The sequence below is a fragment of the Elephantulus edwardii genome, unplaced genomic scaffold, assembly GCF_000299155.1.
Source record: "Elephantulus edwardii isolate Elephantulus edwardi_28Jun2011 unplaced genomic scaffold, EleEdw1.0 scaffold00088, whole genome shotgun sequence".
NCBI lineage: Eukaryota > Metazoa > Chordata > Mammalia > Macroscelidea > Macroscelididae > Elephantulus > Elephantulus edwardii.
The window spans coordinates 8,894,034-8,908,260 of NW_006399838.1; the positions used below are offsets into that span (position 1 = coordinate 8,894,034).

Genomic DNA, 14,227 nt, shown 5'->3' on the forward strand with positions numbered 1-14,227 from the left:
CCAACTATCAGGAGAAGTCATTTGCCACAAAGAAAGTACAGTTGAGTTTGAACAAAGGAAGTGGTGATAGGTGTTAGCTATGAGGCCACGCAACTGTGTGCCATTTCCTTTCTCAGTGAATTGTGAGCAAGGTAAACAATTTTAAGGAACCGACATGTAGATACATTCCAAAAATTATTTGACTGTTTTTAGTAAAATTGATTTATTGCCTCTTACAAAGGAGAGAGATCCTAGTAAAATTATACTCAGAATTCTGCAGATAAGCTCTGTGATCACACATTTCTGCCTAACACACAGAGGCAAACTATGCTTCAGTTCTTTCTCATATAAATTTTATTCTATTATCATTTTCATAATCATAGTAACTATATTTTTTCCTAGCATGCAAGCTATTTTCTCTCCTATTATGCAAATAATTCATTTTGTTTTTATAATACAAGTTCTTATTCTTTCCTTTTAGTTCTCATCTCCTTTTCCTTCCCCCCGCCCTTCAATTCTAGAATTGTTTGCTGAACTTTATACTCTAGGTACAATATATGTATGTTCCTGGAGATAGAGGTAATATTGAATCTATGAGTCTATCAAACACATTCAATTTTGGGGGGGTTACTTAGTGAATTTGGGAGCATTTTTATTCTTTATTTTGATTCTCTGAGTCTCTGAGTTATCATATATAAGGTTAAAAATTTAATAAGGGTAAAAAATAGCTCTGCTTCCACAGTAGAAGAGGAGCGGTGCAGTGATTTCATTCTAACCGTCTGTCAGCTGCTCTGTGAGGGAACTGAACTGACGAACTCCTCCCTGCTCTGCGAGGGAACTGAACTGACAAACTCCTCCCTGAAAGGTTACAGTCTAGGAAACCCTGTGGGGACGTTCTAGACTGTCCTGAAGGTCTGCAGGAGTTGGAATCATCTGAACAACATGTAGAAATAACAGCACATGTAAGTTTTTAAAAAAACAACATTTCTTCAAATGGAAGTTTAACTTCACTCTTATCATAGAGCGTGTCATGCGTTTCTATGAAGCCTACTGCAGAGTGTTTACTCTGAAACACGACAGTATGGAAATGAGACTTCCATTTCTACTAAGTTTCGAATAGCTTAACTCTAGGACTTGGACACCAGCAGATTCTGTGAACAAAGCTGACGCTTGCCTCCATTCATCTTAAAAGAGAATCCTGCCTCCCTGGGATGCCCATTGAGGTTGAAGTCACTCAGGGCTCTGCTACATATCATCATCCAGCCATGATCTGTGGACTGTAGTAAATCTCAGCCCTCAACTTCTCACACAGCTCTATCAGCATGGAGAATACTTGGGTGTAAAGCAGCCCAGCAAATCCCAATGAATGAAGCAATAATAGATTTGAGCTTATGGGCCTGAATGAAAACATTTCTTCATCTACATTTCTTTAAAAAGAGTAATTGTTAGTGGTCTAAACAGAGATGTCTCCCAAGTGAATGTCTACATGCTGGAGGTTATAGAAGGTAATGTTCTGGGGTGCAGAGAATCATTAAAACACCTGTTTCTATGATTTCTCATATTGTATTTGATTTTGTACATAAATATTACAGTGGTTATTAATTAATCCGATGAGTGTAATCATCACACAGGACTGGGAAATATCGCATTGGTGGTTGTATGTATGGCACAGGATAGGACAGAGTTCAGACATGTCGTTCTTAAGGTCACTGGGAGTCATACGTGACTCGAGGACACCTGACGATAACAGAGGTACTATGTGTTGGAATCTATTTGATGGTATCTGACAACAATAATATGGGAGATACCTGCTCAACACTTTTCTTGAAAGGATGTGTGATGCTAAATGGCATAATCTGGAATGGATTCACAAATAACGGGCTTGCTTTGGAGCTCAGGTTGCCTAGAGTTAAGAAGCTTCGCTGCAATTCAAAGGCACGAGCTTTGAACCCACTGGCCGCACGGCAGGAGGATGGATACCCTGCTCGGTATTGTTCTGGAGTTTTAAAGTTTGTCATGCATTTTCACAGTGATTTTCAAATTTAACTCTACTAGAAACTCTATAAACTGTCAACACAAAGAAATGATGTTCATTATAGAAGAGAGTTCAGGTCTTCTGTTCATAGGGTCACTATGAGTGATATTTGACCTGATGACACATAACCACTTCTAAGTAAAACAAGTGTTATTATATTTTGAGAGAATATCCTTCTACTTTGTAATCTAGGTTTGCTGTAAAGCTGAACCTTGTTCCATTGGGGTGTGAAATACCCAGAATGGTTTTCCAATGTGGACCATGTTTGGTGGAGCTCCCAGTTGTAAAACAGGTTTGGAAGCAGGAGTGGCATCCACTTCCTAAACCACATGCCTACAGAAGCTCTATGAACGTGGAGAAGCTATGATAGTTATAGAAAGATATTAGGTCTTTTGTTCATGAAGTTGTTATGAGTTGTGCTCGACTTGATGGCAATCAACAACAACAACAGCCAGTTGTAGTGGTGTTGTTAAGTGCCATCGAGTTGAGTATAACTCATAGTGACCCTATGAACAAACAGATCTGAACCTTGTCCTGTCCTGTCCTTTCTCAACTTCCTGACACACTAGAGTCCATTGCAGCTGTCACTGTGTCAACACATCTGGTTAAGGGTCTTCCTCTTCTTTGTTGTCCTTCTTTCCACCTTCCCAAGCATGTTGTCTCTCCCCAAGGAATAGCCTCTATGAGAAACATGCCCAAAGTATGTGAGACAAAGCTTCATCAAGATGTATCTGTTTGTTCTTTTGGTAGTCCAAGCATTCTTCTCCAACACCACAATTCAAAGGCATCAATTCTTCTTCTGTCATCCTTTGTCATTGTCCAGCTCTCTGATGCATAGGAAGTAACTGAAAAGACCGTGGTTTGGATCAGGTGCCCCTTAGTACTCAAACTGATGACATTGCTCTTCAATAATTTGGAGAGGTCCTTGATTACAGGCTTTCCAGGTGCAATACATTTCCTGATCTCCTGATTGCTAGTTCCAAGTACATTGACTATGTATCCAAGTAAAATGAAGTCACTGAGAGTCAATCCTTTCTCCATCTGTCAAGATGTTGTCTATCAGTCCAGTGGTGAGAATTGTTTTCTTGACATTGAGATGCAATCCATGTTGAAAGTTGGAGTCTTTGATCTTGTGTAGGAAGTGTTTCAAATTCTCCTCACTTTCAGCAAGCAAGATTGTGCCATCTGCATAATGAAGGGGTATTAAGTCTTCCTCCAATCCTGATGTCATATTCTTCTTCATTGAGTTTGGCTTCTAGAATAATCTGCTCAGCATACAGTTTGAATATGTATGGAGAAAGGACACAATCCTGACACACACGTTTGCTAATTTTAAACCATGCAGGGTTATCTTGCTCTGTTCACACAATAGCCTCTTAGTCTAGGTATAGGTTTCCCACAAGCACGATTAAGTGTTCTGGAATTCCCATTTCTTTTCAGAGTTTGCCATAATTTGTTATAATCCACACAGTCAAATGGCTTTGGATAATCAATAATGCACAAATAGGCATTTTGGTATTCTTTGTTTTCCACCAGCGTCCATCTGATAATCAACAATTATATCCTTGATGCTATGTTGTTGTTGTTGTTTGGTGCCGTCGAGTCGTAGACGACTCACAGCGACCCTATGAACGAACAGCCTGAGCACTGTTTCCGGAGGCAAGCCATTTTGGAAGTGGATGCCACTCCTGCTTCCAGGCTTGATTTAGTCGGGAAGCTCCAGCCAACACTGTCCACCATGGGTGCCCATTACCACGATTGGCACATCACTGTCACAGGCTTCAGTATCACAGCAACCACGAGTTACCTCTGTACAGCAACGCACAGACCAGTGCTGTACCACCTAGAAGAATGTTTGACAGGAAGACTACCTTGATGCTATAGTCTCTTCTAAACCCAGCCTGAAGGTCTGTCCGTCCTCTGTCTGTATTCTGGATGATTCTGAATGATCCTTAGAAGTGTTTTTCTTGACTGACAATTTAGTACTCTATTTATGATAATTTCTAATTTTTAATTAGTGTTTATAATTTTTATATATAAAATATTTATAATTTTATTACAATTTATGATTAGAATTTTTATTTAGTATTAATGACTATTAATTATTTTCCTTGAATGACTATTAATGACATCGTTCTATAGTGATGTATATCACCTGAAGTTCTAAGAGGTTAAGTGGTAAAATCAGGACCATTCTGTTTTTTAAAAGCCCAGAGTAATTTCTTTCACATCAGTGCTTCTCAGACTATATGTAATCTCACTGTGATTTCTTTGAGGGCCTTGTTAAAATACAGATCCGAGCTCTAGCTTGTGCTCCATTCCATGGTGTGTTCCAGAGACTTCTTTTTATCTTTCTTGCTAACTTTATTTCTTTCACAAGAGTTATGACTCTGGAGGACATTATGCTGAGTGAAATATCTCAGTCATAAAAGGACAAATACTGCATAGCGCAGTATAGTGTTGTGAAACAGGACTGACGTCGGGGTTGGGGGGAGACTGAGAAAGATGAGATAAATTACGTATACTGCATTGAAACAGATGGAGAAAACTGTTTAAAAGGTATATATGATTAAGTATTATTGTCATGAAAGGAGTCCAGAACGAAGGCTGCATAGTGGAGTGGACTTGGGGGGAGGGACTGTATAACAATGAAAGAATTTTTCTTGTACTTTTCAAAGAGAAGAATGAATTGGAGGGGACGGATGGTCAGGGAGAAAAGTGCAACAATGAATGAATGGAAATCCAAAATCTCTGTAAATTTTCATTAAAATAAAAAATAATAAGAAGAAAGGTTATGATTTGGGTGACTTATTGCTGATAACAATAGACTGCCCATTTGTCCTTCTCCACCTCACCTCTGTTCTGCAGTCTGGTGTGTGGGACTACTGTTCATCTCAAAGAGATTTCTACGGAAAGGGCTTTAAGGAGCAAGAGCAGTGCTTTTTTAAAACCTGACCCTTTTATCAGGACAATGAGGCACTAGTTTGCTTTTGTAGGCAAAAAAGCAGAGCTTTTTGCCTTTTTGAAAGCAACAGAGCTGGCAGTCAACGGGGTAGGCGGGTTCTGATAGAACATTCCTTTCTGTTTTTGTTAAGAGAGAAAATAGCAAGTCATTAGGCATATTCTTGCCGATTAAGATGTAAACTGAAAATTAGGCAAGATTTTAAAGATGTAAAGGAGTTCTGGTGGCCTAGTGGCAAGAAGCTGCACTGCAATCCCAGAGGCACACAGTTCAAATCCACCAGATGCTCTGCTGGTGAAGGAGGGGCAATCTCTTTCTGTACCAGTCAGATCCAATTTGATGGTACTCATACACAAAATAATAAAAATTTAAAAAAATGTTAAAGATGTATTAAAATCAGTAGGTATCAACTAAGTTTGTTTTGCTTTTTACTATCATGAGATAGCACTCTGCACATAAAATTTTCAAACCTACATTCCAGTATGTAAAATATACTCAGTTTCCCACAATGGAACTATATTCTTTTTATTTATTTTTTTTATCCTTTTTATTTTTTATTTTATTATTTTGTGTGTGTACCGTCAAATTGGATCTGACTGGTACAGGAAGAGATCGCCCCTCCTTCACCAGCAGAGCATCTGGTGGATTTGAACTGTGTGCCTCTGGGATTGCAGTGCAGCTTCTTGCCACTAGGCCACCAGAGCTCCCTCATGGAACTATATTCTTCTAATTTCTTGGCATCTTGAAGGTTTCTCTTTCTCTTTTCCTTTCCTCATTTTCCTCAGATATCCCTTCCTGGACTTCCACAAGCTCCTTTTCTCTCACCTGTTCTCCTCACTTCACCTCCTTACATGCATCTTCTATTTCCCACTGAACAGTTATCTGACAAACCACCTTCCCCTAGTTGTATGGTAAACACGACCTTAAGAGAGAAGTGTGGTGTTGAAGAAACAGACCCAGCTAATTGCAGTGTTCCAGTTGGTGAACAAGTCCCTGGATTCCACAGCAGATTCAAACCACAGGACAGATAGGAATTGCCGTCAGGGGCCCCAGCCCAATTCTACATGGTCAAGGTCATGCTGCGATGATGGTGGGTATGAGTGGAAGGAAAAGTGTAAATGAAGAGAGCTCTTGCCCAATTGGGGAAAATGTTTAGAAATTGAAAGTAAAGGCCAAGCTTGAAATATTTTCTTGAACTATGCAGCCTGGTTTTAATTGTTTTTGGTCAAACATTCTTCTAAGTGGCATAGCACTGGTCTGTCTATTTGCTGTACAGAGGTAACTCATGGTTGCTGTGACGCTAATCACTGTGACCCTTTTGTGTCAGATGTGATAATGGTTACCCATGGTGGACAGTGTTTGGTGGATTAAAATAAGCTTGGACACAGGTGTGGCATCCACTTCCGAAATAGCTTGCCTCCAGAAACCCTAATAACTTGGAAAAACAATGAAAGTTCTACAAGTGTTCAGGTCTTTTGTTCAGAGGGTCGCTATGAGTCGTGTATGACTCGATGGCACTTAACAACAACATTAACTTCTTAGTTTAATTTAATCCAAAATGTCTTGGTGTTGGTGGAAAGAATTCTGGTGCCCTAGCTGATAAGGAGTTGTACTGCAAACCCAAATGCTAGTGGTTCAATCTGCCAGCAGCTCCTTGGGAAAAAGAGGGGCAATCTCCTCTCGTGAAATTTACAGTCTGCTGGAGACTGTTAACCACGTGCTGGTTCTGACTTGACAGCTATGCAAGAGACAGAAAACCCCAATAAATACTGCGGATGAGTGCTGTTCTTCTCAGTCTTGATTCCAAACTAATGTATAAATGCTCACCTGAGTCTACTCAGGGCAGAGGAATCAGTGAAGCTTAACTGAGAGGAGTTAGAGAAACAGAGGAAATAGGTTTGGAAGTAGCCAGGTGGAATGGCAGCCTTTTCAAAGAACTGAGTGCTACATTTAAGTGTTTTGACACCTCAGAAAAGAGCTAGAGAGTTCTCTATATTTGAGTTTTCAAAGTCAGATCAATGCTACAACAGGAGAGAAGGCAAAGGATTAAGGAAAGAAGTGAATCTTCACACATCAGGGAATTTAGCTGGGTCCCTCTGGATGACACTGGCCTGTGCTGCCTCAGGGGTGGCTGTACCAGCTACCAGCACCACCTCTTTCTCATTGAGTTGTCTGTTAATCTAGATTAGTTACCAAAGTGGTAGAGGAGTCTTTTGAGTCAACTTGTAGCTGTATGGATGAACTTAATAAAACATTTCTTCTACGCTTTGGAAACAACCAACTGCAAAAGGGTATTGTTTCCGAGATTATAGGAGCATACTTCTTTTCTGTGTAAGTGTTTGTGTTATAACTTTCACAAGAAACTTGGAACTCTGTTAAGATATTACTGCATTAGTTTGGCAGACCTTGGGTTAAAATTTGCTTTTGAAAATTATGGAAGAAAAATCTGACCTCAGTTTTACGCACTTAAGAAATCCTGGTGGTGTAGTGCATAATGTATTGCTCTGGTATCCAGAAGGTAGATGGTTCAAATCCACTAGCTGTTCTTTTCTCATAAAGGCTTCAAATCACAGAAGCCCAATGAACAGGAGCTAAGAGATGCAACTGACTCACAGAATTGGGTTAGAAACACTCATGATTGGATCGTGCCTCATAGAACTGTACTTGTCCATGATACAGACTAAATTTTGGCAAAACCAAAAATTGCCTGAGGGTACTGACACAATTTTGATAAAATTGAAAAGTTTGATTAAAAAAAAAGCTTAAGGTTAATGTATTTTTTTAAAGTGGGAGCAGGAAAGAAAAAAGCATCTATATACACACTGGCTTGATGCAAAAATATAAATATGCACACATGAATATATCATATTTCTTTAAGTGTGTCATTATTCATTCAACATGCATTTCTTGACCATTTCATGGTGTTGTGTTGGGAAGTATAGCATCGGTGATGCTTCTCTATTAAAAGAAAGTTAACTTCATTCGCTCTAGAAACCTTTTGAATCCAGAGGATAATTGAGATTTCTTCAGGGTTAGGGCTGAAAACTAGGAGTCTTACATGATTAATGGAGTAGCTTTGAGTTTTTCTGGAACAGATGGTACAGGGATATCTCTTTGGGAGAAGCTCTGGTTGAAAGTCAAGACTATTTTGTAGTATGAATTCCCTTGTCGGGGCCTTAGTTAGTGGCAGGAGCAGAGTTCATGTCTGGGTTGTCCTCTGAGAACGAGCCATTTTTGGAGAAGAATAAAGTAAAAGGAAACAGACATAATAATATACTGAGAGGCTTAATCTGATCTGATCTCTCGTCTGTCTTCAGAGGAAGCTTCCTTTGTAAAGGACAAGCATGATAGTCAATAAAAGAGCCTCATTAAGCAATGTAAAAGCACCAAACGACCCTGTGTCCAAAGCCTGCGGTGCTGAGATATTCCCCCTGGGGAGATGCCGGTGTAACTGGGCTAAAAGTCTTCTCTCAGGCTCTCACTTCAATGCTCTCTGCCCAGCAGAGCACACTTCCTTTCTTTTGCTATAAATTTCTTTTTATCTGACAAGAGGTTTCCACATGGAAACAGAGTTAGAGCCTGACCAAGGAAGATCCCTATTCTTTTCATTCCACTTGTTTCTTCTGTCTTATCTGCTTCGTGGTTGGGAGCAGGGTGGGGGGGAAGTTGTGTTGGGTTACCTGAGTGCTGCTGTTAGGAGGGACAAGTGTGGATCATGTCCAATCTTGAAAACCACTAAGGGTGAGGAGAAGAGAAAGGCCAGTTAGGAAGACGTTTTCTGCCTTACTCCACTAGCTTGTCTATGATTATTTAAAGTATCCTCGTAGCCTAAAGGATTTTCAGAGTGAAGAAAATACTGGAATTCTAAGAGTATATATTGTGCTTTTTTGTTTACCATGTATTAGCTTAGACTGTGTGTATCTTGAGTTTCTTCTTTCACTTAGCAATAGTTTGTTAGTCCTTAAGACGATAACTAGCACCCCTGATAGCATTGTGGATGAAGGCTGGGCAGCTAACTGGAAGCTCAGACCTGATGATCCCTCTGAGAAATGAAGCTGAGGCCAAAAGTCCCTGCTAAGAGGTAAAGTCTCAGAAATTGAAAATCACCGTCCTCCCCACCAGGTTATTTAATTCTGTTTTGTTTTATGAATGACGATTTCTATGAACTAGAATCCACTAAAAAGCAGTAGGTTTGGCTTAGTTTGGGGTTACTATCACAACAAGAGTCCCTCTACGTGATGCAGACAGTTAATACTCAAATCTTTCACTCTCTTCTTATCTCTAACTCAGAACCGGTTTTCTAAGTCTGTACTTTCACAAGAAGAGATTGTTCCCCTTTCTCTCTCTCTCTCTCTCTCTCTCTGTCTCTCTGTCTCTCTGTCTCTCTCTCTCTCCCAAGGAGCAATCAGGGGTTAGAATCCCTGCCTTTGGGTTGGGTGTTGTTGTATTATCAGGTTGTACCTGACTCATAGCTGACCCTCCAGCAGGTTTTCACCAGAGGCAGTCAAGTGTGTGGAAGAAGATTGCTTCTCTCTCGCCAGTAGGGCAGCTAGTGGATTTGTGTACCTGTGGGTTAGAAGTGCAACTCACTATGAAGCCACCAGACCTTCCCTTGAGCTGACAACTAACCCACAATTTGTAAGTTCAAATCCACCTACAGCTGGTTTTGAAGAAGTCAGTCTCTGAAAGCCCTGTGGAGCCTGGTTCTAGTCTGAACTTCATGAGTTCATGGTCTTCATGAGTTGAAGTTGACTTTTTGGCAAACACTTAATAGAGTGCTTACTTTGAGGTTTAATATCTTTCCAAGAAAAAGCATATTTGTGTATTGCTTGCAAAATTTAAAAAAATTTAAATAATGCTGAAACGGATGCCCTTGGAAACATACTTAACCGATCTAATCTTCTCTTCCTCACCTTCAAAATAAAATATGCCACAAAATTGTAGATGAATAGCAATCAAGTATAAGGCTCTAGACCACTGTGCTTTCTGAAACACCCTGCACATGCTAGTAACCTATTCAAACCTGGCTTTCATTCATCATAAATGCACCATAAAGTGAAGTATTTTCCAGGAATAATAATAATAATAATAATAATAATAATAATAATAATAAATAATACATCAACAAGTGCTCTTCAGTTTTTACAACATGTCATCTATTTAAATAAAAACAAAACCAAAATTACAGGAATTTAGTTTGCATCACTAAGTAATCAATTCACTATATAAATTTATAGTTTATATGAAATTTTATGATTGCTAGGGAGCTCTGCTGTGCCAAGAAAACAAATAGGTCTGTCTTGGAGAGGGTGAAACCATGTCTCTCCTCGGAGGCTAGGATTTTGAAGCTCTGTCTCACATATTCTATGTATGTGGCCAGGAGAGACCAGTCCTTGTAGAAGGACATGATGCTCGAAAGGGTAGAGGGACAGCTCTGGAGAGGAAGACCATGGATCAGATGGATTGAGACAGTAACTGGGGCAATGGTGGTTGGTGTGTTGGAATTAGTGAGACTGGCTCAGGACAAGGAAGGGTTCAGAGTTGCTGTACATAGTCACAGGCAAGGCACATAACAACAACAACAACAGCAACAACAGCATATTCACTTTTTATTTAATCCTCCTGTTTACAGTCAACACGACCTCAGGGAGGGCCTTTGTATTTAAAGTCGGTTGCTATTATTTTGAAGGAACATTCTTCTAAGTGGTACAACACTCTTCTGTCAATATGCTGTACTGAGGTAACCTGGGATTGTGATGCTGAACCTCGTGCCATTGGGGTGTCAAATGCCGTAACAGTTACCCGTGGTGGACAGTGTATGGTGGAGCTCCCCAATTAAAACAAGCTTGGAAGCCGGAGTGGCATCCACTTCCTAAATCACCTGTCTCCAGAAACTCGATGAACTTTGAGAAATAGTGATAGTTGTAGAAAGGCTTCAGGTCTTTTGTTCATAGGGTTGCTATGAGTCACGCTCCACTCAACGGCAATCAGCAACAACAACAACAACAACAACAACGTGGAACTCTGGTGGCCTGGTCTGCAGGGAGTCGCACTGCTAATCTAGAGGCTGTGTTTCTCTGGTGGATCAAATCTACTGGCTGCTTCTTGAGGAGAGAAAGGATTCTCCTCCAATGAGATCTGCAGTCTCAGAAACCTAACTGAAGGGTCAGCAGTGAGTTGATTATGACTCAGTGGCAATTGAGTTTTGACTATGCCAGCTGTTTGGTTTGTGCAATTGCCCTAATTAAGGTTTGGAATGCTTTTGATATACATGCAGCTTTCCAACAAATATAATCTGTGACTTACAATGAATACATGGGTTTTGGCGTCTTACATCTTCTGTACATCACCTCATACATGCGGGCACAAGGACACGCATATTATCAAATGGAAATAGTTTTGTGTGTGTGTTTGTGTTTTAAAGTAGGGCAGTTAAATCAAATAATGACATTTACATTGAAATTTGGCCTATCCCTGGAAAACTAGGAGATCTAGGATAACAACGTTCAGGTACAGAGGATGACCTTGGGACATTATCACGACCTCCCGCACACAAGATACGATATACTTGAACCACTCCAGACAGGAGACCTTCCAAAAACGGACTCAATGACAACATTTTGATAATCACTTCAATCCTGAGCAAACTTTACTGATAACAATGTCTTTGAACGTCTGTGTGAAGATTAAAATACAGTGACTAGTTATTCTAGTCTGTGTAAGAACAGTCTTTTCTATAACAATCTGTTTAGGATCATCCTCTGTTGTATCAAAGTCTTGCCGCCTTCTCTTTTTTAAACATTTTTGTTAATATTTTTATCACTTAGAAACATTGTGTTTCATGCATGTACATTGTATTCCATTCAGTCCTTCATTTACATTATATGATGTTCATTCATATTGTGGGGTTTTTTCCTTTCCCTTTCAATCACCCCAACAGCAGCTACTTTTTAAAAAATTTTGTTCTGATTTATTTACAAAGTTTGGATACATTGTTTTTCCACAAAAGAGCTTTCCTATTTCCTTCACACATCTCTACCCAACAAACTGTGCAACCCTATGATTAACACCCCACCACCTGCCCATTCTCACCCCTGTTTCCATGTCCCTTATGTTGAAGGATCCTCTGTTGAACTTGGACACTCTGAACATCTTCATAAATAAGGAACAATCAGGTTGCAGCAATCAACCCTAGATGACCTTTTCTTCGTCTGGTTGGGTTCAGGTCAAACCATCCCCAGCCATCTGTGCCTCAGTTTAAATGGATTCAGCTACAAGCTCAGGAGTCCATATTTCTCCCCGCATCCCAGATCTCTTGGTCTCCTCACTCAGCCCTTGCCCTAAATGAGGCCAAGTCAAAAGGCCAGAGGTCTTCATGACTCCCTGCTCCTCAAGTCAACAACCGTTCTCTGCTCCTCCATGCCTGTGTGTACGCCGGGTGGGCAGCGCTGATGGAACGTGTCCAAACTCAGCCTGTTTCTCCATTGTTGTTCTCCTGCAACTTCCACTCCTGTGGATCCAAGCAATCCCACCCAAGGCTGCCTTGGAAGAAAGGCGTGGTGGACTGCCTCAGAAAGTCAGCTCTTCAGAACACTACAGAGCACAGTTCTACTCTGGCATGCATGAGATCACTGTGACTCGGAAGTGACAACAGCTTGACAGTGCTTGTTGCTCTCAAGCAAGATGCACGGTGAGTGTCCCAGGGTGTGTTTGTGAGCATGTGTAGAAGCACTCGTGGGCAATTCATATTTATTTCTCTCCTTAAGCCTATTGACCTTCGTGTTTCTTGAATGTTTTGTTTTGTTTTTCTCCTAAATAAGAATGAAACCAAAGCAAGAATCCAGGTTTTTGATTGTTTGAATGGGCCACTCCCTACAGTGTCCTTTTAGGGTGCCATAGATACTTTTATGTTGTTGTTGTTTGTTGTTGATTACCGTCAAGTCAAAGTCAACTCATAGCAACTCTATGAACAAAAGACCTAATGCCTTTCCATGACTGTCATCATTTCTCCACGTTCACAGAGTTTCCAGAGGCATGTGGTTTAGGAAGTCGATGCCACTCCTGCTTCCCAACCTGTTTGACACCTGGGAACTCCACCAAACACTGTCCACAATGACAAACCATTCTGGTATTTGATATCCCCATGGTGAAAGGTTCAGCATCACAGCAAACCCAGATTACTTTACAGCACATTGACAAAGAGTGATGTGCAAAGTGAAAGAATGTTCCTCCACATATAACAGCACTAGTTTCATTTAGCAGTGGTTAAGTGTTGTCAAGTTGAATACGACTCAGAGTAAGTTTTACACAAAAGACCTGAACTCTGTTCTATAATTATTATCATTTCTGTACATTTATAAGAGAGTTTGTCTGTTTTGTCTATGTTCACCGTAAAGGTCATTAAAACTCTAGGAATCCTGTGGGTGTAAAGAAGTTTCCTTTGATGAGGAAGATGTTCTGTTCTCTGCTTTGTCCAATTTGGAAGATATTAAGGACCCTGGTGGTGTAGTAGTTAGATGTTGGGGTGCTAACCTTGGAGTTAGCAGTTCTAATTCACCAGTTATTCCTCAAAAGAACAAACGAGACGGTCTCCTCCAGGAAAGACTCACAGCCTTAAACGCTCAGTGGAGAATCACCGTGAGTCAGAATCAACATAATGGTTTTATATTTGGCCTCATGTCGTTATTGAACACTTGAATGTGACTAGTGTGACTAAAAACCTCAATTTTTCATGTCATTTATTTTCTAGCCATTTGTGGAATGGCTACTATATTTGACAGTGTGGCAATAGATCATTTTGTCACAAGCATGTGGGACCAGAGAACCTCCAGTATTTTAGCTGCAGCCTTTTCCATAAGAAACTACCCGTTTAGTTTTAGTTAGCACTATTTGTGTCCAGAATTTGGACTGTAAGCTTGTATTTTGGAGTTTAGTTTGCCTTAACCTTTTGGTTAAGATTAAAGCAATTTCTCATCAAGCTTCAGTTATTAGTATCCACCAGCTGCTCTGCGGGAGAAGGATGGGCAGTCTCCTCCTGTGTGATTAACTGCCTCTGAAAGCCTGCTGGAGCCTCAGCCACGGGTCAGTTCCGACTCAAAGGTACACAACACAACAACATGTACTTTTGAAAAGATCTATTCAGTAAGTAGTGTTGGGGGTTCTGGTGGCCTAGGAGCAAGAAGCTGCACTGCAATCCCAAAGGTACGCGGTTCAAGACCACCAGCTGCTCCTCAGGAGAAAAATGAGAAATC

General features: G+C 40.4%; 1 protein-coding gene across 2 annotated transcripts in view; it reads left to right on the plus strand.

Moving 5' to 3' along the window:
• MECOM (MDS1 and EVI1 complex locus) overlaps positions 1 to 14,227 on the plus strand; it is a 389,661-nt gene that overhangs the window by 135,056 nt on the left and 240,378 nt on the right. The gene's annotated exons all lie outside the window — the stretch shown is intronic.